The sequence below is a fragment of the Canis lupus genome, chromosome 7 (genome assembly GCF_011100685.1).
Source record: "Canis lupus familiaris isolate Mischka breed German Shepherd chromosome 7, alternate assembly UU_Cfam_GSD_1.0, whole genome shotgun sequence".
NCBI lineage: Eukaryota > Metazoa > Chordata > Mammalia > Carnivora > Canidae > Canis > Canis lupus.
Genome location: NC_049228.1, coordinates 15,367,866 through 15,392,872, shown reverse-complemented (window position 1 = coordinate 15,392,872; position 25,007 = coordinate 15,367,866). Strand labels below are relative to the sequence as shown.

At 45.7% G+C, this 25,007-nt stretch overlaps 2 long non-coding RNA genes across 2 annotated transcripts; one reads left to right on the top strand and one right to left on the bottom strand.

Annotated features, from left to right (window-relative positions):
- Positions 1–2,505: 2,505 nt before the first annotated feature.
- On the top strand, positions 2,506–13,145 carry LOC119872507. Its single transcript, XR_005361980.1, has 4 exons — positions 2,506–2,919; positions 3,957–4,106; positions 8,822–8,912; positions 12,510–13,145. It is a non-coding gene; the product is annotated as an uncharacterized LOC119872507 (long non-coding RNA).
- A 415-nt stretch (positions 13,146–13,560) lies between these two features.
- On the bottom strand, positions 13,561–21,811 carry LOC111096873. Its single transcript, XR_005361981.1, has 3 exons — positions 21,717–21,811; positions 15,606–15,858; positions 13,561–14,615 (listed from the first exon to the last, which is right to left on the bottom strand). It is a non-coding gene; the product is annotated as an uncharacterized LOC111096873 (long non-coding RNA).
- Positions 21,812–25,007: the final 3,196 nt, after the last annotated feature.

Below are 25,007 nucleotides of genomic sequence, written 5' to 3'. Positions count from 1 at the left end.
GCATGTCCATATAAACAACAGCAACAATAATTTAACCCCTGTCTAACACCATCATAAAAATTAATTTCTGGGGGATCCCTGGGTGGCTCAGCGGTTTCGCGCCTGCCTTTGGCCCAGGGAGCGATCCTGGAGTCCCAGAATCGAGTCTGCTCAGCATGGAGCCTGCTTCTCCCTCTGCCTGTGTCTCTGCCTCTCTCTCTCTCTCTCTCTCTCTGTGTGTGTCTATCATAGATAAATAAAAAAATAAATCTTAAAAAATTAATTTCTGATATAAATTAGATCTAAATATGAAAGATAAAACAACAAACCCTCTAGAGACCATATGGGAGAATACTGTTATGATGCTGGGATAAAGGAAAGACTTCTTAACCAGGACACAAAGAACAGTAACTATCAAGGAAAGCATTCATTAATAAATTAGGCCATATTAAAATTAATATCTGTTTCACCAAAAGACAACATTAAGAGGGTGGAAAGATAAGCCACACAGTATATTTGCGATACATAAAACAGGCCACCTATTTGTATATGAATTATGTGACACTCTATCACAAATCAGTAAGAAAAAACAACCTGATAGAAGTGTGGGATTTGAACAATCACATCATAAAAAAGAATATCCAAATGACAATCATTGATTGACCACTACACATCCACCAGAATGGCTAAAATTGAAAAGACTGAGAATATTAAATATTGATGAGGATATGGAGAAACAGAAATTCATACAGTGCTGCTGGGGTACGGTACTTAGGACCATTGTTTGGCATTATCTACACAAAGTACATTATGACCTATGAGTTCTGCTTCTAAGTTAATACCCACAGAAGATGTGCACCAAAAGGCAGAATAAGAATATTCATCATTCATCATAGCATTACTTACAACCACCTCAAAGTGGAAATAACATAGAAGTCCACCATTAATAAAATGGTAAATAAATTGGGTTCCATTGATACAATGAAGCAGCATAAAAATGTGAACATGCACAACTACAGCCACAAATAATAATATGAATGGAGCTTATGAACCTTGAGCAAAAGAAGTCAGACACAAAAAGAACATATATTATATATGAAGTTAAAAAAATTATAATTTTTAAAGATTAATGCTTAGGTGGTAAAACTAAAAAAAAAGCAACTTCTATAAAAGTAATGATAGTTGTTTTTTTCTTTGAAGAGGAGGAGGAAGAATTGAGAGGGTCGCAAGAGCTACTTCTGGAGTTCTGACAGTGTCTATTTCTTGATTTTACATGGATGTTTGCTTTATAAGAAATCATGGAGCCGACCACTTTTGTTTTGTGCATTCTTTGGTAGGAGAGTTACAGTTCATAATGATAAAAAAGGCATTACACACACACACACACACACACACACACATTTAACACAGTATATGTGTTAAGCATCCAGCCTCATGCCTGGCAGAGAACAGATGTGGAAACAACATGTGATTATTTTTCTTCTTCCCATTCCTTCTTTCTTTCCATGGAGAGAAAAGGGGGGAAAGGAAAATGTGAATTTTCATAAACATCTCATTTTCCAAGTACAAGCACCACCATTTTCTAGCTTTCTCACAACAATCTCATTGCCATGGCAACTGCAATCAAAGGTGAAGCCTGGTGAAGAGGAGGGATGTGGGTGTGACATTTGAACTTGATTACCTCCTGGAACAAGGAAATCCTTGCTAATAACTGAATTGATGGAGCTCTAAACCTAAAGCTCCCATTAATGGATAATATGCCTGTCTGTTTTATATTTTATTTTCTTCCAAAAAAAAAAAAAAAAAAACAAAGCAAAACCTTTGTTTAAAGGCTTACCTTCCTGCGGGTTGTAGTTAATCCTATAATCACTGGGTGAATATTTATCGAGCCAGACATTCTTTAGTGAATCAGAGAAGCAAGAGGCTGGCAGTAGAGGCGTTGTCTTCTATGCCATCGGGATGGCTGGGGAGGACAAAGACGAGGTTGGGTGGCAGGCACAGTGGGGCTGTGGGCTGCAGGGAGCTGTCACTCCCCTGCTCTTGTTCCGGCAGGCATGCTTAAGCCTGCATCTGCTGGGCTGGGTGTCTACATTCACCCGCCCACTTTCATTCCTCAGCTCTTTACCTATTGCCATTTGACATGTTTAGAACTGGGGAAAGACTAATGACACTTGGGAAAAACACTCCAACTCTATCAGATGAGACATCAAAGACACTCAAAAATCAAGGAGGAGCCAGAGACCATTTTAAAATTACCTTCCCTCAAGCCTCATCCCAACCCCATACACCCCTGCAATCAATTTATCTGAAAAATGCCAGTCTTAGCAAGAGATGAAAGAATGAGATTTTCAGATCCAAAAATGAGAGACAAGTATAAAGGACAAAACACTGAAATCACAAAGGACCTTGAAAACCTTATTTTTAGCTGATGTTAGAATTCTTCCTTATGACCTCAAAGGAAATTCTACCTATAGCAGAGATTTATTCTGCAAATGGGATCAGACTAGAATTCCTTTTGGACTGGAAGGATGTGGGGGGCAGAGGAAGGGAGTCAGGAGAGAGCATCTAGACCTCACTTTTTTGAACTTGTGGAATAGGCAAGCAGTATTCTGCTGGTTTGGTAGAAGTGGGAATCTCTGAGGGCAAGATTACTTATCATTTAACTCAGTAAATAGTTATGAGGGCCTGGAGCCTACCTGTGCTGAGCTAGGTGCAGGAGTTAGGATGGCCAACCAGAGAGACTTGTTTCCCTTACTCCATGGAGTATAAGACAGAAGAGCTCAAAAGCAGTCTCCAAGTGAGTCAGAGATGTCTACTTATACATGGGCATTGAGGGGTGGACAACTTCAAAAAGAGGAAAGACAACCAGAGAATTTGCAGACCAGAACAACCATGAATTCCTCCATTTCTATCCCACAGAAATCTGGCAAGAAGGGTAAGGTGAGAAGAGGAGGGGAAGAAGGCTGTCCCATATGGCTTGTATCCACCTGTATGTGGTCAAGATGGACCAGGGAAAAGGGGAACCCAGAGATATGATTGGAAAGATTGGTCATCTACATAAATACATAAATTGTGCCAGGAACCAGGGAGATTAACTCAAGGCCAGAACAATAGCATCTTGCAAAATAGCGAACAAAACAAAACAAAACAATCAGAGTGACATCACAGATACTTGTCTACCTTCTTCCAGGGAGTCCAGAACTAGAAGGAAGAGCAAATAAAGCATGATTGACAGACACTAGGGTGATCACCCAGAGGTCAGCTAAAAAGGTCACACACACACACTGCCAGTCCGCTCATGAATGGGAAGTTGAAGGTCTGATGTCCCCATCTGTCTGGGGCAGCTAAGAGATCCACCAAGAGATGAGGCATGTCTGTTGGTCTAGTCATGCCATGATTTTCAGAATGGACTAGTGTGGAGGCAGCAGAGAGCTCTGAAAGAGAGGGCTTTCTAGTGTAGATCCAGCAATGCATTCCTCTGCATGACCCTTGGCAGGCTTCTTTCCTCAATGATTTCCTCACTTGCAAAACATCAAAAACACTCATTATAGCAATTCCCACCCCATTACCTTCATCATGCTCACTGCCAAAATTAAAAAGCGTAACATATTCTCTGTAATGTTCCCCTATGACACCATCTCAAATATTTATAAAGCATTTTCCAGCCAAATTAGAGCAGAGAGAATTGGACTTTAACATCCAGGGATGGACGCAGCTGTCTCCTTACGTGAGATAAAGTCATGGCCCCTGCAGAGTTACCGCAGATGGCCCAAGGACACCATGGGTAGAACCCTAGCCAACTTGGAGAGTGGACATCTCTAAGCCCTCAGACCTGAGAAGATGTACTACACAGATGTGTCCTAGTCACAGATTGTCATTTGGTGGGTCACTCTCCAAATAGATAAATCTTTTGACCACCAGACTGCAGGACGTTGAGGACAGAAACTTACCATTCTTCTTCTTTCTTTCTCCCTCAGTGTCTAGAACTGGTGCTCAGTGTTCCTTAAATTCTTGTTGACAGAACAATTTCAAAAGGTATCTGCCTTATGTTTATTGAATGGATCCTGCGTGACAGGACCATGCTACAATAATCACATGTTGTTTTTAAAAGTCCAAGGAACTTCCAGGTAAGTGCTTAGTATTACACACTGTTGTCAACTGCTGTTCAAAAATAGCCCATCAGATCAATATCTCTCCCTAAAATAGCTACTACCTGGAAGTAAGAGAGGAGGGCACTATTCCCTGCCTTCACATGGACCAGGGCCAGTCCAGTTTGTGGCAGGATTGGACCAATCCTTGTCCAAGGGATCCAGGACCTTGTTGCTGAGCTGGACAGGCCAGAAGCAAGTACTGCTACAAGTTTTATGGGCCAGTAGAGTCCCGAATTCCACTCCAAAGACAAAGAAGGGAAATTAGTTTAAGAATTTTACTAGTTTCTTGTGAGTTGAACTATTTTATTTCCTTTTCTTTTTAAGATGTTATTTATTTATTCATGAGAGACACAGAGAGAGGCAGAGACACAGGCAGAGGGAGAAACAGGCTCCCCGCAAGGAATGTGATACGGGACTCCATCCCTGGGCCCTGGGATCATGTCCTGAGCTGAAGGCAGATGCTCAACCGCTGAGCCACCCCAGGCGTTCCAGAGTTGAACTGTTTTCTGATATTCTGACATGGGATTAAGTAGAGACAGCATAGTAGGAGAGACAGGATATTAGGAGAACAGGTAGGGAGAGTCAAGTAAGGCCAACATTTCAGAGTGACTCTGAAACTGTCAAGTACCTTCTCAGGTGGTTGTAAAGGTGAGAATGGCAGTTACAAACTGTTTCTTTAATAAGATAAATGGAACAGAAAACCTGAGTTCTGCTATCTTATCATGCCTACTCTCAAGAAACAAACCTAGAAATGCTCTCTGATGGCCTGTCTGGTTCTTGCCCCACACCCAAGAGTCTAGACCTATAGACCTGAGTAGACCGAAGCAGGTTCATGTAACCATTGTCTGCAAGTATTTTCTAGGAAATCAGGCCCCCAAGGACAAGCTGCTTGTCCTCTGAATATGAATGTCCTGAAAGTTGAGAGGAGGGAAGGCTCTTGCTATGCTGACCCACATATTTCCTGGAAAGCTATTCTCTTGCCTACAGAATACTGGCAGAGTGGTTCTGTGCATATATCCCCTCTGGCCTCCTACTGTGTCTTCCACTGATACCCTAGGGCCAAAGTGGCCACAAAGCTGATGGCCACAGGGATATCCAGTTTTTGCCTTGACTTTTCTCCACCCACACTAATCACCCGCTATAAGATTTCAGACCTGTTCTGGAACAGAATGAATTGTGGCATTGGCACAAGATTGAATCTCTATATCCCAAATGCAAGGAGACAGAAGTTGTGGAGTGGTGGCCAGGGCTCCCTGGGTCACAGTGGCTTTGGAGAGAGCCAAGCCAAGAGCCCACTGGGGCAGAGTGTGAAGAGTGGCTCCCCTCACCCCCAACCCAGTGGAATTTGATACACCAGGGAAGCCTTCTTCCCACTGGCACAGGGAAGATTAGAAACTGCCCCTCAGAAGTTGCTTCAGAGGATGAGCATCTTACTTATTCTCATCCACAATCCATCTGTAACAAAGGGGACCACACCTCTTCCAAGCTCTTCCCCAGGGCTACTTAGTATGGAAGCAAGACTATCAGTTAAGTAATACAGCAATTCTGTTGAATATTAGAGCTCAGAGGTGCAAAGTCTCAGGGTTGGAAGAGACTGTAGAGGCTATCCATACCCATTGCTCATTGATGTGAGTTACCACAACACCAAGCTAAAGGGCCATCTACTTTTTTCTTTTGATAAAAGAACCATATTTCCCCTTTTCTCTGGGCTATACATTCTTGGTTGTCTTAGTCATTCCTTACAAGAACATGACACCAGATGCAGGTATGTGACCAGTCACTGTCCTGGGCATACCAAGATGAATAAAACAGAATAACCAGGTGGGCAAATAAGCACAGTGTCCTGAGTGCCAAGCACTGCAGGAAGTGGAAAGAAGGGAAAGATCTGCAGCAGCAGGAAGGGCTCTCAGAATTCCTGATGCCTGAGCTGGTGCTTTAGAGGAAGAAGGCAATTTGCCACATGGACAAATGGGAAGGAAGGGCATTCTATGCAGAGGAACTAACACTGATTCATTTATCCCCTCCATTCATTCATTCATTCATTCATTTAACCAGGATTTACTGAGCACCTGTTTCGTGGCAAGATCCACCCTAAATAGGAAAATAAGAATGAAACAAGCAACACTGGCTCTGACCTCAGGTTGCTTAAGTCTTTAAGTGGTAACTAAGACATAGTACGGAAAGGCAAGAAAAACACAGGGCGAAAAGAGGTGCTTTGAGAGCCCGCAGGAGGGCACTATATCTATGAACAAAAGTACTAAGTAAGAATCAACTTGGTAAGTTCAGGGAACAGTATGGCCAGAATATTGAGCCCACTGGGAGTGTAGAGGAAAATGCTGCTACAGACACAGAATTAGAATATGGAAAGTCTTGAGTTTCATTTCTTAGGCAATAGGAGAAAAGAGCACTGAAGGCTTTAAATAAGTGAGTGATGTGATCCTATTTATTTTGAAAGGAAACCACTGTGGGAGCAGTGTGGAGAACCACTGGGGCACGCAGGACATGAATGCCGGAAAACAGCAGATTCCGGTGGTTTTCATGGATCCTGCTCTTCTCCTTTCTATGCACCCTACTATGTCAATTACCTTCTTTAAACATGATGCCAGATGGAATAAATTACTGTGTGGATTAACCAGCATATAAGATAATTAATTATTGTGGATACCACTCTTCTGTTATTGCTGCCTGGGATGAGAATAGTTTTCCATAACATATCACTATGCTGGTTCACGCAGAACTCATTATCATCATAAAGTGTGAGGTCATTTTCTTATTTACTGTGGCTAACCACTGGTTCCCCCATCTGACATTTATATATCCAGTTCTTGCTACCAAAGCACAGGAATTCCCATTCGTTCCTGTTAAATGCCATTTTGTTTGCTCTACCCACTTACCTAGGCCTGTGGGACCCTCTGGGTTCCTTCAGTAGATTTCTATCCTGCCGAGCTTTGTAACATCTGCAAATGAGGCCGCCATTGCAATAATGCTTTTATTCGAGTCCTTGATAACATTTTGAACAGGCCAAAAGGAGAGAGTAGAATAGGCCAGTTATAAATTTAAACCTGCGTCATAAGCCTTTATTTTGCCATTGTGTTAAAAAAAAATTTTTTTTCCCCAAACACCATGTTGAAATCTGGGCAAACTATGGAACTGTCCAGGGACATTTTATAAATAAAAGAATGTGCTTCATCTGGCAAAACCTATCTTGAATCCTAATCATTATCACTTTCTTTCCAAGAAAGTGATGATCCTTTAAACCAATGGTTCCAATGGTCATCCCTTGGTCTTTATCTTCCTACACCTTTCAGCTGGAGTTGACACAGTCAATCCCATCCTCTTGCTTGAAATCTCATCTTCACTAGCCTCTGGGACCTTATCCTGGTTGTCCTCTGACCTCGCTGGCTATTCCCTTTTAGTCTTCCTGTGCTGCTTCCTCTTTCTCTTCTCCGCATCTCAACATTGGGATCCACTCCAGCTGTCCTTGGACTTCCTCTCTTTTCCCGTTACCTTAGTCCCTTGCTAATTTCAGCATTCTTGGGCACGTACCTCTCCAACATGGGTTCTTCCTTATCTCCAGATTCATGAACCCAACTAGCTGCCGCAGTCTCTTCTTGGGTGCCAAATAAGCATCTCGAATGTAAAATATCCCCCAAGAAGTCCCTCCTCACCTCCCATCCCCTAAGCCAGGGTCCAGAACAGAGCCTGGCACTGATGGGTATATAATTATGTTTGCTGAATAGTCGCATAGTTCGAAATTTTGCATGGCATGGACAGCATTGAGAAAATTCACTTCTTTGATTTTCAAAACTGGGGTATATTTGTTTAGTTTTGTCTTCTAGACTTTTCTCTGATTGCTATGATGCTTGATAGACTATTGGTAGATCAGCCATGTACTAGTAGGAGCAGCAAGAGCAGTAGCTAACAGTTATCAGACATTTCATAGGTGTCAGGCCGAGTACCAAGAATAGATTGAATTTTATTTAAACCCCTCAATAGTCCTATGAGGCAGCTGTTGTTATTTTACCCATTTAACAGGTGGAAAAACTAAGACATAGACTGATTGGGTAATTTCGCCAAGGTCACACAGCCAGCAAGTAACTGAGCCCAGCTTAACAGAGTTTCCTGGGCAGCTGCTTTAGCCTATTTATTTACCATTCATGTTCATTAAGGTGTCCTTTTTAGATCCTTCCTACTCTCCTTCTACCTCAGGAGCAGCAGAGATCTCATTAGAAGAATTTCATTCTAGAATGCCTCCAGCGGGCATTCCCGTTGGGTTGATTGCACCAGTCATGTTTCCAGGCCATGGTGTGGGATTGTTGCTGGGAAGGACTTTCCAGCAGAGACTGTGTTTCCAGCTCACTTAAGATGAGGAAACTTGTGGTGGGGTTCTGGCCGACAGCATGCAGGCAGAAGTGACGTGTTCCCGATTACAGGGCTCACCCCCCAAATCTTCCTTCCTGCCTCTCCACAGCCCCCCTGCCCCATCTGTGGGTTGGATGTCTCCACTCCAGCTGTCTTTAGAAGCCGCATGTTAAAGGGGCCGTGCCTTTGCTGGCCTGGGTTCCTGGGTGAGCCCTTGAGGGCATAGGAAATAAACTTCTACTGTGGTAGACCACAGAGGTTTGAGAATCCATATACTACAAGAGCTAGGAAGCACATAACTAGAACACATCATATGTTCACTTTTCCAGGAGCCTCCTGAAATCTGCTGTCCATAGTCTGGGAAATGCCCTGAGCCCTTACACGATTCCTGTCCTCCACCATCACTAGCTTTACCAGGAGGTGGGTGTGTTCTCTCAATAGTCCCACTGCCACCATCACACATGCCATATGCTCCATCACAGTGACATCCACGTCACGTGCTTCTGCCTACCAGGAGAGAAGACTCGGCAGAATGAAAAGTAGAAGCAGCTCTTTAGACAACTGATTTGGGTGAAGGCCCACCCAGATCCTACTAAGAGAGGGAAGAGTAAGAAGAAAGTGAAAGACTCAGGAAGGAAGCCAGTGTCCTCCCTGTCAGCGAGGCAGGAACAAGCTCCAGGCCTCGTCAGAAACCTTTCTTTGGCGCTGAGATGCAGGCCAAGAAGCAGGCCTTGTCCATCTCGCATGCGAGGCAGCAAGTAGCTGCTGGCAGGCCAGGCCTCTGGGTGGCTTGCTGTGTACTTTGTGCAGCCTTTATGCCACAATGACAGCCTGAGTGTTCCCAGGATAGATGGGTGCTTGAGAGCAGAGCCTGGCAGTAGGAAGAAGGCCAAACCAGGCTCAACTCCCCAGCCAGAGAAACATGTTCCTGGAAGGCCCAGTCCCAACACCTCAGTACCTCCCAGGAGAGGGCACTCTGCGTAGGTGATGTGGCCCCAGACCCTGAGGATAGAGCAGTTCCTGGTGGCTTGGCTTCAGATTTTCTTTTTTTTTCGGGCATAAAATAGGAATGTCAATGATTTTGCCTTGTTTGGATGTAATATTAAATATCAAACGTAATTGGTATTCACAACAACAATATCAATTGTTGTTATTGGTAGAGCTTTTACACAGAGCATTTACTAAGTGCTAACGACTGTTTTAAGTGCTTTGCACAAATTAACTCAAAGCCCAAACAAACTCTGTGAGCTGGTGCTATTATAATCCCATTTTCTAGGTGAGGGAACTGAGGTCTAGAGAAGCAACTATTTTGTCTGATATGACACAGGTAGTGCCTAGCAGTGCAGGGGGTTTTAAGCCCAGCCATCTGGTATGAGCCCATGCTCTTAACCACCACGTGTGGCCCCCAGAACACGGCCGACTTCTATCCGCCACCAAGGGGGCTCTGCAGAGGAAAATGTTTATACCACGTCTGACAGACAGGAGGCACTGACCACACCTTGCTCTTCATCGTCCTGCCTTGTTCCATGCTGAGGGATTCAGAAAGGGTAGCTGGCACCATTCAGGGTTTCAAAGAAGGAGGTGGCTTTTGCAGAGTGGCAGGACGCTGAATTAGGAATCAGAAGCCCCGTGTCTTCCACTTTGCTTTGTGATTTTAGGCAAGTCATTAGGTAATCTGAGTTTGAATTTCTGCATTTTTAAAAGGAAAATACTCCCCTTGGAAGGCTGCTATGAGGCCTAACCATGAAAGGGCCTATTACTCTTCCCAGCATTTAGTGGCACTTACATCAGTCAGTTGACTGCAAATCTGAGCCAGGATTCAACTCTGGGCAGATGGGATGCTGTAGGACAGGCGGGGCGGGCGGTGGGGGGGGGTCTTTTGAAGAGGAAGAGCTGTACTGCATGGCTCTGCTTAGAGGGCTGGTGTTCACAGAAGCCACCGTGCCTGGGCTACCATCTGCTCCAATGCTCTTACCTTTCCTAAGCAACTTTACCTTACCTTTCCTTCTCTTGACCCTGGAGGGGCAAGATTATAGTAGATAGCCAGGAGGAAACATCCTACTTGAGGGCAGAGCTGGCCCTTGCTGCTCAACCATAGGGGGCAGAACCAGCCTTGAAGGCCATTTCTAGGAAGGTAGATGGGAGCACGCATGGGCTGCCTCAAATGCACAGCCCTGGGTTAGTGAGTAATCGTGACTGTATGACTGACTCCCACCTAGAAAGCTGCCTTTCTTCAACCCCTCTGAGCACGCACCACATTCAGACCTCAAAACTGATGCTGATGAGGGTTTTCTTTGTTTGTAATTATTGCTACAGCTGCCACTTGCTGCAGAGATAAGGGACTGGACAATGAGCTTCTGACAGGGACAGACAAGATGGGAGTCTAGCTGGTCTTTGAGCCTCCACAGAGGGTTTTTCATGGATTCTATGTTCCCATGTCACTTGCGGTCTGATGCTATGGGTGATTTTGTCCCCACTCCTGCCACTGTCTGTCCAGTGGCTGTTATGGTTCTTGGGGTCTCTACTCTCTTGATGTGGTTCATGCTCATTGGGCCCATGCCACCCCCCTCCCCCCAGCCAAGACATCACATTTAGGTTGCTTTGTACTTCAGGGTGCTGTGTGCTGCTGAGATCTCAAGGCTTAGAGGGGGCAGGGGGCATGACAGATGCCAAAGGTTCTGTCAGCTGGTACTCATTTAAGCAAACACCCAGGACTAGATAGAGCCGAAAACTCTCGAATGTCTCCTCTGGCTGGCTTGGGAGATTCCTTTTTGCCTCACACAAGTCCATTCCCGTCAGAGGTAGCTCCCGCTTGCTTCCACTAGGCTCAGGGTATCAATTACAAGATCCAGGTTCAGCATCTGGAATCTGAAGAGCCAGCAGGTTTCTCTGAGGGGATTTGGGCTCCTGGTGGGGACCAGAGGAGATGTATTTTTCTCACATGTACCCAAGACAGAGCTGGTCCTTCTAGGTCCTTCAGTGACCAGAAGGCAATTGATCAACATGATGGGTTCAACAGTGAGCCTTCTGTGATGTTGGAAAGGAAACCAAGGGAGAGGAGGAGAGGATACAATATTCTAAGCAGTCTGAGGAACCAGCTCATATTTTTTCTTTTTTCTGAGAATTCCTCAAGCCTCTGTCAAATGGAATGTGTAGTGCCTTTCTTTCATCCAAAAGAGCATCCCACAAATACCATCTCTGTGTACAAAGGGCCTGCCAGGGCTGCAGAGCCTGGGGAACCACTTCTAAACTCTGGGGCAGATGTTGGGGGAGGAAGAGAATCCATCCCTGGGGCTCCTGTCCTGGGGGTGTGTAGGGCAGTGGTGGGTCATTATACTTCATGCATCGCTGCATGAATGGTGGCTGGCAACGGGATAGAAGCCCAGATATGAAGGAGGTACATGCACACTTCATCTCATAGGTACCTGCTGGGTACTTGGGATGAGCCAGGCTCTGTGCTAGAAGTCATAACTAAATAAGACCCAGACTTGCTGTTTCTCCAGGGGAGAAAGCAATATTAACCAGATGTGCAACTATAACCAGACTGGTTCACCCACCCATCAAGCAGGAGTACCCTGAGGCTGTGCCTGTTGTTCTCATAAGCTTAGCAACTCTGAGGATGTTGACCTTCTGGCACAGTATGTCTCTACCCTACTTTTGGAGAAGTGCCCAAGGGGTTGCATGACCACTCAAATCAGCATCCCAAGATCAGCAGCTGCTCTGTCATTAGAGCTACTCTGGCACAGTGGGGTGCTGCATGGGCCTAGGTGTTCATTCACAAACTCAAAAGATGTCCATTCAGTGCTTAGCAGGTGGTAAGCATTATAGTGGCCGTCAGACCCATGATCCATTAATTTCATGCGATGTGGGTGTAGAGGGTGTAGAGGAAGGACGGTGTGTTTGGGATGAGCTAGCAAGGAAGTGTGGCTATTTATAAAAGCCATTGGTTAACATGAGGGGTTCAACACTGTCTTCCATGGAATTCACCTGGCACCATCCTGATCTCATTACCTCTAGCCTTCCTGGTTCCTGCCCTATGAAAGGGCATCTGAAGGTGCTGACGTTAAACATGGCAACTCAGGACGCACGTCAGGTTCCGGGACGCTTCTCCTGCGGCCCCTCCCAGCATCTCTGCCACAGCCTCTTCCTGCTGCCCCAGGGACAGGCCTAACTCTGGTCAACTGCAAGTAATACCCCAGCAAGTGTACTCTTCCCTGGGCTGGGACTTGCTACCTGGGGCAATGAGAGTGTTGTTTTTCTCCTGTGATTGCCCTCCTGATTACCTGAATGACTCATGGGAGGCAGCAGGCCAGCCTAGGGCAGAGGAGGAGGGCCAGGGCCCAGGGCCAGCACTCAAAGCCAGGGCTCCTCTGGGTGGTCAGACCTCATGAGATGCCACAAGGGAGGAGCTTGTTCCCACATGGACATAATTTGTCTGTTTTTCAGAACTCAGCAATGTGGCTTGATAAAGATTACAGTGAGGCCCTCAAGGAGGAAGAGTAGAGGTAGGGAGATACACATTTTTTGAACAGAGTGCCATCAGATAGTAGAGAGCTCATTCTCCCAGGAGGACACAAGGCACACTCTGTCCCTGTCATATCGTTTGCCTAGCCAACGCGGGTGAGTCTCCCAGACAAGCCATGGTGGGTGGAGTCCTGACATGGCACTAACAAGCAGCTCTCCATCCTGTCCATGACATCCACACCCAACCTCAGGGCCAAGTGGGTGGCTAAGAGGGGACTCCTTCCCTCATGGAACCTTTCCTTGTCTTAAGCAAACTTGGAAGGAAGCCTGGTAAGTGTGGGTAACGCTCCAGAGCAGAGCCGAGAAAGCAACAAACAAGATTTTTATCCACCCTGGGGGCACCTCTGCTTTCTCCATCTTACTTGTTGTCTCCTCCAAACACCTTGACCCTCATTGAACAAAACCCTAAATTTTCACTTAAGACTAGAAGCTGTCATAGCTCAAAGTCTCACCACGTTTACCTTGGGGGTAGAGGAGGAGAAGGTAGGGAGGTTCATGCAAGTGCAAAAGTCCTCAGGCTCCAGGCCAGAAGGTGAACCTCTGATTTGCGGGAAAGACATGGATTCCACCTGTCGGGCTATTCCCTCTTTGATTTTAGGATGTGACTGCCAGACTGGTCAGGCATTGGCCTCATCACAACTCTGCTTCAAGCCAGCAGAAAAACTGGGTTAGGAGATGCTGGGCCCACTCTGACAGCATTTCTGCCTTTCACTCCCTCCCTGGCTTTGTGCTTGATGTTCCTTTCTTGGTGTGAACTGGGTCTAGGAGAGAAGCCAAGGCCTTGCTGACTATGTACTCCTCACTCCCTGGTTGGTGCACACACTCCAGAAAGTTCTGTTGGGGATAAACTGAAAGTACCAGCAAGATTGACAGTTGATCATGATTGGCCTGCTCCACCCATGAGTCACTTTTATCCTATCCAGGAAATGTCAGCACTGACTTTAATTAAGAAAGCTCTGAGAACATGCTGGTGACCTTTCATCTGATCTTCTGAACCATCCTTCAGGGCCTAGATCAATTTCTACTCCATGACAAAACCCTCCCTTCCACCGCACCTTGCCGCCATCTTCTCCCTTCACCTTCTGGATTCACACTATTTAACGGTCACAACTCTCTTTTGTCTTCTTTCATCACTTCCTGTGGGCCTCCTCTTGTCATGTCCACATAAAACTTTGTACTAGGGGCCAAGGGGCAGGTATAACATGGTGCCCCCTCCCATCCTTCAGGGTTGCTTCCAGTGCTTCCAACGCAGTCAAGAAGATTATATATATACATCTCAACTACCATCTCACATGGTTCCATGACAGAGATTCAGAGCAAATGTTACAGACCTCACAGGTGGCCTCTGAAAAGTGACTTTTTGAAACATATAGGATTTGGATGGCAGGGGTCAGTCTAGGAGAAGACTTCGTGGTAAAAGACCAGAATGGACAAAAGCATGAAGACAAAAAATGATGGCTGGGGAACCACCGGGATGGGTCCCAACCAGGCTAGCTCCTTTAAATTGGCCCAGTCAGCACCTGGGCTTCACTCTTCCAGGATTTACCCACTTTGGCAGCTTTCTGCCCAGGGCCATCAGCGTGCAGTGACTCAGAGAGGCTGCAGGAAGAAGTAGAAGAATGTGGTCACCTACTGTTAAAACCCAAAGTCATCCCAATTTTGCATGTGTGGGTAATCCTGCTAACCTGTGGACCTGATCAACACCAGGATGCTCTTCATGGGCCTCAGCTTTAGGAGGTACCACTGCAAATATGGCCTGCCTGAGAGGTGATAGAGCTGGCCACTAAGCACTCCTCAGCCACCCTGTTTGCTTCTGTAGGCTAGTCAACAAGCCCTGCGGCTGGGTTAAAGCTCAGAGGACAGTAGGGGTGGGCTCTGCTGGGGTTGCAGCCCTGCCAAGGCTAGGGAAAAACAAGAGAGGAGAGCACCTATAGGTAGCATAGAGGCTGGACCCCTGGAGGCACCCTGCTCCACCCTCCCTGTTGATGTTCAGTCCTGGGGCAGAGGGGTGGGTGGTGGGCCCAGATGTACTAGGTTTTCTTGATAGATTAAGGTCAATTTCGTAACTGAAGGGCTAGCCATGGGCTCTAATCACACAGATGAGAATTTGGCCTACCTCCATCAAAACCACTGGGGGATTCCCAGTAACTATCCGGGAGATTCTGATTCAGAGGTTCTAGGGAAGCCTCTGAGTCATTCATTCATTCTTTCATCTATTTTAACAAGCATGCAATACCCCTCTAAGAAGGCTTGGAATTAGAAAAAATTAGGCCCACAACTGGTTATAGATGGCTACAGCGTGTAGAGCAGCTGGCATCCTGACCTCATCTGTGCCTCAAATCACTCTGAGACTGGCCTCCTGTGTGGTGCTTTCCAGAGCAAGAAAGAGCCTTTTGCTTATCCGGTGGGAAGCAGTCCCTCATCCAAGGGGCAATGCTGACACCTGCTGGTCAGTTCTAGAAACATCTCCCATTCTCCAGATGCCTGGCGTAAGCAGAGGTGAGAAGCCAGGTGGCAAGGCCCTGCTTCCCTCTTGTTCTGCCTTTGAACGTCCTACTCTGAGAACTACAGTATCCCCCAATCTTGTACCTCGTCTGCAGTTTCTCATTTGAGCCCATCTTCCCTGGGCAGCCACTAGTCAAGGCAGATCCTGTTAGTTCCGATACCTTGCCCTGAATTCCATTCAGTTTAGCACACACTTGATACGAGCCAGGTGTGGTGGGTTGGCCACATGGAAGAAAATGATGCAGGGCCTCTTGCAGAGGTGGTGTTTCATGGATGTGGATAATTCCTATCCGAGGTGATGTCTGAGCTGAGTCCTCAAGGATAAGTGGGAGTTGGCCTGGTGAAAAATGGGAAAGGAGATTGCAGGCAAAGACATTAGCAAGATAGAATGTTCTGGCTGTTTGCATATTTTAAAAGCACAATTGTTTTATTTTATTTTATTTTTTAATTTTTTTAAATTTTTTATTTATGATAGGCACACAGTGAGAGAGAGAGAGAGAGGCAGAGACACAGGCAGAGGGAGAAGCAGGCTCCATGCACCGGGAGCCCGACGTGGGATTCGATCCCGGGTCTCCAGGATCACGCCCTGGGCCAAAGGCAGGCGCTAAACCGCTGCGCCACCCAGGGATCCCAATTGTTTTATTTTTAATACACTTCTCTGATGTCCCAAAATGATAGAAATGCAAACATTTCCCATCAATTTCTGGCAGGTTTAGTGATTAGGAGAAAGGGAAACAAGATTTTTTTTCAGCTGTTAAAATTAGATTTGGGGTTTTAGAGGTCTCCAGGTCTGTTGTGACCATACAAGAGACAGGTATAGGGTTGAGGAAAGAAGCTGTGTTACTAGGCAGGAGGCAGAGAAGCCTTCTCCCCTCTAGAGAGTTCTCCTGGCCAGCGAGGGGAGAGGGCTCTAAGTCACCAACTGCAACCTGGTCCTGTGGCGGGCCACACAAGTGTCCAGGCCCGGAGGGAAGTGGCTGCATTTGCACCCTTGCAAAGAACTTTCAGGTTCTGAGAATAGTGGAGAAGCATCCCAGAGCTAGTGGACCTATGAGCCCCATCCGGAAAGAGCCCCAGATGTCTCCATGGTAATCCCTGTCGATAAATGCCCGACCACCAGACCCTCAGCCCTATGAAGGACTTGGGGAATCTTGACATTGCCTCAGAAATAGAGAAACACAGATTTCGAACCACAATGAGAAAATAAAGGAACTCAGTGTTCTGGTACACCTGAGGGTGCCGCAGTTCATACGGGTCATAGGTGCAAGGAAGGACAGGACATGGCCTCAGAATATAATGGAGAAGGTGTACCTATTATAAAGCTAGTTAAACTCTCTGGGTGGTGGGTGGGAGGCCGCCAGTCCAGGACATTCTGTTGCTCTGGTGGTTCTAGGATCTTAGCCAAAGGTTTCCCCCAGAAAGCACTAGGCCTTATTTTGTGCCCCAAAATGCTGTGGTCATCTGGCTCCTGAAATCCACCTCTGCACTCACTCTGGGGCCACTCACAAAGAGACCAAATTTGCTCATGTTCTGCTTCTGCTCATAAACCTTCAGCAAAAGAAATATATACCTTCCAAAGTAGATACCCTTCAGTGGTCCCTCAGAGCTCCCAGGATGGAGCCCAAACTCCTTGAGCACACTCTCAAACCACCTGCTCACCTCTTCATTTGTCTCGCCACACTTTGGACTACTTGAGAACGGAACAGTGTGTGGATCACAATTCCTTCTATGGCACCAGCACAGTGCCCTGATATTAAAGGGGGTATTCAGCAAGGTTTCTTATAGGAAATGAGATCTACAGGATTGGAGTGCAGTTTCATGAAGAGAAAGCATGGCAGCAAATGCAAAGGCCCTGGGGCTGGGGGAGAGTGTGGCAGGTTATGAAAGATGCAAAGGACACTGTGGTTGGGATAGAGAGAGAGAGTGAACAGGTGGCATGGAATTTGGTCTATTAGGCTCTAGGTGTTGTGGGAAGTTACTGAAATGTGTTGAGCTGGATAGAAGGGTTATCCTATATCCACCACATCCTCTCTTTCTTTTTTGCTCTCACCGAACACAGTCTCTCTTCTGAGAACAGTTCCCTGCAGCCTTCTCCAGTGGTGCTTATTTTTCTCGGTCACATCCTTCCTACCGCGGGGTGGGGCAGGTGTCTTCCTCTTTCCTTCTTGCTGTTTCAAGCCATTCTTCCTTTATACTTCTCAGCTTTGAAGGTCAAGTCGTCAGTCTGCAGCGCCCACCAGCCCCCCATTGGGCCAGTCTCCCACAAACCCCAGATGACTACCCTTCATTTCTTGTAGGGCTCTTGGTACCTGGTTCGATGTCACTCTCACCAGCACCATCTGTCATCACTCTTGCACATAGCTGGCTTCTCAGTTCCCTGGGCGCCTCTTCCCCAGAGGTCTTGTCCCGGCCCTATCTCAAATACTCAAGTGCCTGACATTAACAGTGACTGCATCCTTTCCAGAACCTCAATTCGGTGCATCTCCCTCTCTGACCAGCACCTCCCAACTTCACAGCTTAGGGCTCCTGAAATCTCATCATCGGCAATCCTCTCAGTGAAGGGTCCCTTCTCTCACCTTCAACTCATACCCTACTTTTCTCTCTCCCCACCAACCTTGGCTCAAATTCCACAGTTTACCACTTTAATCACTTCTTTTCTCATATGCTCTCATCCCCAATACCCCTTTTTGCTTCACTGTTTTGTTTGGCAAAGCTCTGCCCTGGTAAACTCCATTTCTGAGCCCACTCCATGCCTGTGACCACACAGCGTGGACCATGGCAGCAGGAAAGTACGTACTCTTCCTGACTGGTCGTGACCGCTACCCTCTGGTGGGCCTCTACTGCTGCCTGGCGATCACGGACCCATGCACTCTCCCACTCTCCTAGATGAATCCTTTCTCTGCTGGCCCCCACACCTCCTGCCCCACCTGCCATCTCAGCCAAGACCTTGCTTCCTATTGCATGGAGAAAAAGCAGCCCTAGAGATTTCAGGTTGTACTACAAAGCTGTGGTCATCAAGACAGTGTGGTACTGGCACAAAAACAGACACATAGATCAATGGAACAGAATAGAGAATCCAGAGATGGGCCCTCAACTCGATGGTCAACTAATATTTGACTAAGCAAGAAAGACTATCCACTGGGAAAAGGACAGTCTATTCAATAAATGGTGCTGGGAAAATTGAACATCCACATGCAGAAGAATGAAACTAGACCATTCTCTTACACCATACACAAAGATAAACTCAAAATGGATGAAAGATCTAAATGTGAGACAAGATTCCATCAAAATCCTAGAGAAGAACACAGGCAACACACTTTTTGAACTCGGCCACAGTAACTTCTTGCAAGATACATCCACGAAGGCAAAAGAAACAAAAGCAAAAATGAACTATTGGGACTTCATCAAGATAAGAAGCTTTTGCACAGCAAAGGATACAGTCAACAAAACTAAAAGACAACCTACAGAATGGGAGAAGATATTTGCAAATGACCTATCAGATAAAGGGCTAGTTTCCAAGATCTATGAAGAACTTATCAAACTCAACAGCAAAGAAACAAACAATCCAATCATGAAATGGGCAAAAGACATGAACAGAAATCTCACAGAGGAAGACATAGACATGGCCAACACGCACATGAGAAAATGCTCTGCATCACTTGCCATCAGGGAAATACAAATCAAAACCACAATGAGATACCACCTCACACCAGCGAGAATGGGGCAAATTAACAAGGCAGGAAACAACAAATGTTGGAGAGGATGCGGAGAAAAGGGAGCCCTCTTACACTGTTGGTGGGAATGTGAACTGGTGCAGCCACTCTGGAAAACTGTGTGGAGGTTCCTCAAAGAGTTAAAAATAGACCTGCCCTACGGCCCAGCAATTGCACTGTTGGGGATTTACCCCAAAGATACAGATGCAATGAAACGCCGGGACACCTGCACCCCGATGTTTATAGCAGCAATGTCCACGATAGCCACACTGTGGAAGGAGCCTCAGTGTCCACCGAAAGATGAATGGATAAAGAAGATGTGGTTTATGTATACAATGGAATATTACTCAGCTCTTAGAAATGACAAATACCCACCATTTGCTTCAACGTGGATGGAACTGGAGGGTATTAGGCTGAGTGAAGTAAGTCAGTCGGAGAAGGACGAACATTATATGTTCTCATTCATGTGGGGAATATAAATAATAGTGAAAGGGAATATAAGGGAAGGGAGAAGAAATGTGTGGGAAATATCAGAAAGGGAGACGTAACGTAAAGACTGCTAACTCTGGGAAACGAACTAGGGGTGGTAGAAGGGGAGGAGGGCGGGGGGTGGGAGTGAATGGGTGACGGGCACTGGGGGTTATTCTGTATGTTGGTAAATTGAACACCAATAAAAAATAAATTAAAAAAAAAGAAAAAAAAGAAAGAGCCCTTCCTCAAGCTCCCGCCTCTACATCTCTCCACCCACCTGCATCTGTGTCCCGGTCATCTAACTTTTCCCCTGCTCCTGTGGATGAGCTGCCTGTGCAGAGGCCAACCTTCGCTCATGCCCTGGATCTCCTCGTCTGTCACTTTTTGAAGGACATCACCCCAGCAATTCCCACCACTGCTGCCTCATCTCACTAATGTTTCCTTCTCCACTGGGTAATTTCAAAACCTACTGTTCTCATTCTCAGCTCTTACAGCGAAACTCCTTGAATGTACTGTCTACACTCATTGGCTACAATTCCTCTCTCCTCCATTCCAATCAATTTCTGAGGCCTGTGTGGCTAAATCAAATGGTAAACTCATAGCCCTCATTTAAAATAAGCTCTCAGCAGCACTTGACCTAATGGATCACTTCCTTCTCCTTGGATCACTTCTTCCCTTAATCTCCAGAACATTACATCCTTCTGGTGTCTCTTCAAGTCCCTGTGTTCTCTGCTATTCATCTTGTTTGCTGGGTCCTCTCATCTCCCCATTTCTCAGAGTCGTTCCTTGCACCTCTTCCCTCCACTATGTACAATATACTCTTTTGGGGACTTGTATACTCACACGGCTTTAAATGCAATCCATACAGTCATAACTCTTTAAATTTACATTCTACCAATATCTCTGTCTTGAAGTCAGATGACTATATCCAATCCAGTACTGATTTCAATGATCTCTTATCTATTAACTATCAAATATCTCTAGTCACTGTCCAAGCCTAACCTCCTTGATCTTTTCTCCTGAAATCTATTCCCCAGTGTCTTCTCCAACTCAGTTAAGGGCAATACCACTCTTCCAGTTGCTCGGGTCCAAAATCTTAGGGTTGTCCTTGATGCCTCTCTGTCTTTTGCTTTCACATCCCATTTATAACCAAATCATGTTAGTTCTAACCTCAGAATCAATCTGGAATTTGAACAGTTCTCACCATTGGTGGCCATTTTAGTCCCAACCACTGCAAAGCCTCCTAACTGATCTTCCTGAGTCTGCTGTTATTCTTATCAGCTTTCTTAAATATATATTTTTTTAAGATTTTATTTATTTATTCATGAGAGACACACAGGGAGGCAGAGACATAAGCAGAGGGAAAAGCAGATTCCATGCAGGGAGCCTGATGTGGGACTCGATCCTGGGACTCAATCCTGGGACTCCTGGATCACACCCTAAGATGAAGGCAGACGTTCAACCACTGAGCCATCCAGGCATCCCCTCATCAGCTTTCTTAAAACAGCAGTCAGACGGCTCTGGTTAGCATCTTACTCACAGCAAAAGCCAAACTGCTTAAAATGACATACAAGACCCGATACAATCTGGCTGCGACCTCATCTTCTTCCTTACACTTGGCTCACTCTTGCCAGCCAGCCAGGCCTCCTCTTCCCCTACATTCTAGGCATGTCCCTGCCACAGGGGCTTTGCACTGGTTCTTCCCTCTCTTGCCTTCTCAGAGACATCTGTACATTTTGCTATCTTGCCTCCTTCCAGATTTTGCACAAAAGTTATCTCCTTAATGAGATCTAGCTCAGCGATGCAATTCAAATCAGAGTCCCCATCCCCTCACTTCCAAGCCCCTTAACACTGTTTGATTTTTCCCATAGCACACTTATCAACATCTAGCAGGCACTCTAATTAGCTTATTTATTAAGTTTATTTGGGGGATTGGAGGCTTAAGATTAAAAAGTTTATTTCTCTCCCATGCTACATGTTCTCTGTGGGTCCACACAGAGGCTCTACTCACCAGAGCCATTTAGGGATCCAGGTTACTTGATGATGAGCTATCACCATCTCAGACGTTGCTGGTTGCCAACTGAGAGGAGAAGAGGGAACTTGGAGTCTCAGTGAGAAAAAGACATGCTCCGTCTGAAAGACACCCACATCTCATTGGCCAGAAGAAGTAATCACATGGTCCTGACTAACCACAAAGGGCCAGGGAATAAAATTCTACTGAACGTTAAGAAGGGAGAAACTGGAAATCTTTGATGGACAACATCAGATGATTACAAAACAGTCGATAATTATTAAATGAACAAATGAATAAACTTGAGTGGGGTCAGTTAGAAGCTTTTACTATTGGTGAAGCCTTATATGTTGGAAATGGAGGAAGGGGAAGGAATATGATACAGGAGTCAGTGACTAATGAGATGTGTAGATTGTGAGGAAGTCCAATTGACTCCCAGATTTTCCATCTGGGTGATGGAGGAAGGGTAACAGTGATTAAAAAAAAATCTAGATGAGGTACAAATGTAAACATGTTCCCATATTTGTGTTAAGTAGGATGTAGATGAGACAGCTGCATCCTGACCTCACTTGTTGCTAGATAAGATATACTATTTTGGCATCAGGCTCTTTGCTCAGGATACTATTTCTCTTTTGTGGTCAGACATTGGGGATCTGGCTAGGAATCATATATGTTCCCTCCTCTGAAGACATTTGCAACCTGTCATAGGGGTAGAGATCTGCAAAGAGAATGTCAACAAATATGGAGAGCAAGACACTGTGTATGTGTCACCTCACAGCATCCCATCAGTGAACCATTCTTATAGAATTTACCATTAAAGGGGCACCTGAGTGGCTCAGTCAGTTAAACATCTGCCTTGGGCTCAAATCACGATCCTGGGGTCCCTGGATGGAGCCCTGCATTGAGTTCTCTGCTCAGTGGGGAGCCAGCTTCTCCCTCTCCCTCTGCCTGTTGCTCCCCCTGCTTGTGCTCGCTGTCAAATAAATGAATAAAATCTCTCTCTCTTTTTAAAGAATTTAGCATTAAATATATCTGCCCAGGACTATGCCCTTCCCAGAGCTTCCTGTACCTGGCAACAGAGTGAGGAGGAGGTAGAAAGACCCAGCTCTGGACATGGAACTTTATTTGTGGGCTCATTTTTAGCTACAAATTCAATTTCTTTTTTTTTAAGATTTTATTTATCATGAGATACACATAGAGAGAGAGGGAGAGAGAAAGAGAGCGAGAGAGGCAGAAGGAGAAGCAGGCTTCACGCAGGGAGCCTAATGTGGGACTCGATCCCGGGACTCCAGGATCACGCCCTGGGCCAAAGGCAGGTGCTAAACCACTGAGCCACCCAGGGATCCCCTGCAAATTCAATTTCTTTAATAGATACAGGGCTATTCCCATTATCTATTTCTTCTTGACTAAACTTTGATAGTGAGTTTCTTTCAAGGAATTTTTCTATTCTGCTGCCAAATTTATTGGGATAAGGCCATTTATAATATTCCTTTATTATTCTTTTCATATCTGTAAACTCTGTAGAGATGCCATTGCTCCCATTCCTGATATTATTTGATATTTTCTCTTTTTTAAAATCTGATCAGTCTGTCTAGAGGATTATCAATCTTACTAATCTCAAAGAGCCAGCTTTTGGTTTCGCTAGGTTTTTTTTTTTTTCTGTTGTTTTTATTCTCTCTCTTATTTACTTCTGCTCTGCTCTTTCTAATTCTCTTTATTCTACTTACATTGGGTTTACTTTAATCTTTTTTAGTTTCTTGAGGGGGAACCTGAGGTCATCATTGGAGACCTTTCTTCTTTTATAATATAGAACTTTTGTGTTAGTATAAGTTTCTTGTGACTTGAATTTGCTTCTGTTTTGTTCACTGATAAAACTCTAAAGCCAAATACAGGAATTGGCGCATAGTAGTCACTAAATATTTGTCAAATTAATGAATTAATGCCTCCTGCCTACCTAAAACCCTCTGAAGAGTTCCCGCTTTATTCCAAAGAATGCCAAGTCCTTCCATAAGCCTCAAGAGCCTACACTTCTGGCCCCTTGCTACTTCTCTGACTGTTCCTGCTGTCCCACTGTCAGCAGCACTGGCTTCTTTGCTGACCCTGGACAAGCCTGGAAGTTTCTGAGCTCAGGCTCTTTGCATATATTGTTCTTCTGCCTGGAATACTCACCTCTGCCCTGTTTCTGCAGGAAAAGAATGATATATGCCTTTGTGCAGGGTTTCTGCTATCACTCATCCTTCCTTCCCCTCTGGCTCCTCCTGGATGAAGGAACTTGGCTGAAGGCCTGAATCAGGGCACTGTGGGTTCTCATCTCCACAGCAGCCCTGTCTCGAATCATCACGCCTCTGCTGTGACCCCCACTGGCCCCATCACCTTAGGGGGCCCTGTCAAAATCGGATCTGTTTCTGCAAAGCCGAGGACTGGAGTCCTTGGAGGCACTTTCACCTCATGAGGCACAGCCACTGGCAGATTGCTGATACTTTTTATTCTGAATACAAGATTGATTGATTGATTGATTTTAAGCAAAGCCATAGAAGTTTATTAAGTAAAGATACAGAGAAAGCTCTCAGAAGTGAGAGGGGTCCCGGCATACAAGATTTTGCCCCTGAATACAAGATTTTTTTTAAAGATTTTATTTATCTATTAATGAGAGATAGAGAGAGAAAGAGAGAGAGGCAGGGACAGGCAGAGGGAGACGCAGGCTCCATGCAGGGAGCCCGATGTGGGACTCGATCCCAGGTCTCCAGTATCAGGCCCTGGGTCCAAAGGCAGGCCCTAAACCGCCGAGCCACCCAGGGATCCCTGAAGACAAGATTTTAACTTTATTCATTTTACATAAAGATATAATTTGCCTCATTTTCAAATGTAATGGCATAAAACTAGGCAAAGGGTGTCTTTATGCTTTTTATAGTCGCTTATAATTTTGTGTTTCTGTGTCCATCCCCCACCCGCACCCTCCGATTAGATTTGCCAGAGGTTTTCGTGGTCTTTCCACCGCTGGGGGTGCGGGCAGGACCACTCCTCAGTTTGCTCCGGGCCAGGAGAATCCACGCGGTCGGAGTCACATTGCATTCCAAGGACCCTAAAGAGCATTTCTTTCCAGAATCGCGGGCCAGAGCGTTGAGAAGGGAGGTTCTGTCCCGGTATGCTCAGGGCGGCAGTTGAAGAAAGCAAAGGGGAGGTATGTTTTCATGGAAACCTCAAACGCCTCTCCTGTGAATTACCTCTGTGTTCAGGCAGCCGAGCTAGACAGCTGCGAGGGAGAGCCTGTGTGCTTGGCGGGGCCTTGGA